The sequence below is a fragment of the Anneissia japonica genome, unplaced genomic scaffold, assembly GCF_011630105.1.
Source record: "Anneissia japonica isolate Jap-2015-1 unplaced genomic scaffold, ASM1163010v1 scaffold287705_len1045735_cov187, whole genome shotgun sequence".
NCBI lineage: Eukaryota > Metazoa > Echinodermata > Crinoidea > Comatulida > Comatulidae > Anneissia > Anneissia japonica.
In genome coordinates, this window is record NW_022709509.1 from 879,992 (window position 1) to 881,948 (window position 1,957).

A 1,957-nucleotide genomic window follows, 5' to 3' on the forward strand; every position below is an offset into this window, starting at 1 on the left:
TGACTTGTGGCCGAGTTAACTTGTGGCCGAGTTGACTTGTGGCCGAGTTAACTTGTGGCCGAGTTGACTGTGGCCGAGTTGACTTGTGGCCGAGTTGGATCGAATTCCCAGGGCTAAGCCTAGCTAGGGAGAGGGGGCATCAAGCCTAGGCTAGGCTGCTACACAACATTGCCTATACTGGCCACAAACACAATATGCCTATATAGGCGACAGGGCCTAGGCTAGACATGGCTCTGCTTATTATTAGCTACCCACCCTCCCTAGCTAGGCTAGGCCGAGGCATCCTTCTTGAAAATAAACATTATGTCATTAGGCTAGCCTAGCCTAGTGCGGTGATAACTAAAAGTTCCTATGCTTCATTTTTAACATTATTTAACTCACATGACTCGAAATATAATAACAAAGTCTAAGTCTAGGCGCTAAGCTACGGTAGTGTAGCTTTTACGTGAGGATATGCGAAAGCAAATCATGGCAACTGATGAGCTGTCCAGAACAATCAATCATTTCCCTCTTATTTGATCGATCCAGGAGTCTCTCCCCACTCAGCTCTCGCTCGCCCTTTCTGGACAGAGAGGGCGCGCATCTCTAAAAATTCCAGAGCCTTCATTAGTGGAGGAATCAATAAGGGGCTTTTTTAGCTTGAAGATAACCTACCTACAACATTTCCAGTGATTGTTTCTCGAAACTTTGGCGTTTCAGGTGTTAGCCACATTGATGTACTAGTAATACTCCTGCTTTATTTAATAATAATGTTAGACTTATATAGTGTCATGCCAACAAAGGCTTCACATTATTTTATGGACGTACCGGTACTGTAGGTCCCATGAAGGAATTAGTTCCACTAAAAGTGGGTTAAAGTTTAACTCTTCCTTTCATTTGGCACACCCCTATTTGAATAGAAAGCTAAATATAAAATAATTTAAAAAAATGGTCATTAACATTGCATCATGAAATGATATTGGGAACACACCTATTGTTGTCAGGCCCGTAGCCAGGGGGATTTTTTGGTTCGGGCAAACCCTTTTCTAGAAACCCCTCTTTTCTGGCAAACCCCCACCCCTCGATCCTCAAATTTACAAAACGGTCCTCAAATCCAAATCATGAATGCAGACCCACCCAGACTCAGACGGGATATTTGCTGCAGACCTAAGCTTTTAATTTATCATTATTTAGAGTCCCCACGAAACACAAAAATCATCTGGCTTCAGTCAGGGGTTTCGATGACCCCACCGAGGCTTCGCGCCCATAGACACGCCCAGAGAACCCCCCTTTGGAAGAACCTGTCTACGGGCCTGGTTCTTTTAATTAGGCCTATTTCTGCTGTTTTTTTATATTATAGGCCTATATGAATTGTATTTGCATTGCAATGCTATAAATATTCTTCTTCTTTATTGTATACGCAAAAAAACATACAAATGGTATAGGCCTACAATAGGAGCCAAGAAATAGACAAGTCTAATCGAGCTTGGCCCCTTTCTTAACTATTAATTAGCTCATAATCCTACTGTCTCATCGTTATGTCTGTAAAAATAAAATTATAAAGAATGTATCGACGTTGTATGAAAACATGCTAAGTTAGTAACATGGTTAGTGTCCCCTGAATAGGGTATCCCTATTCAGGGGACACCCCTATTATTAAGGGGACATTTTTGGGTCCCGAAGGTGTTCCCTGTTTTTCATTGGAATAGGGATTTAGTTCGCATTCTCAATGTTGCACCCCCGAATACCAGCCTACACTTCTGTTACACCCGGTCATTGGATGAAGCACATGTAACATGGCATTGGCCTACTCAGCTCCCTGGGGAAAATTCTATGACGTTGCAGTTGTACAGCACATTTTGTGTTTGAGCCTACCACCAGGTACTCACTTTACTCTTGGGTGGAGAGATCAGGCAAAGTGACTTGCCTTAGGACCAGGGGTGGCGCCAGGACCTGCCCGACGGAGGGGCTAAAGGCC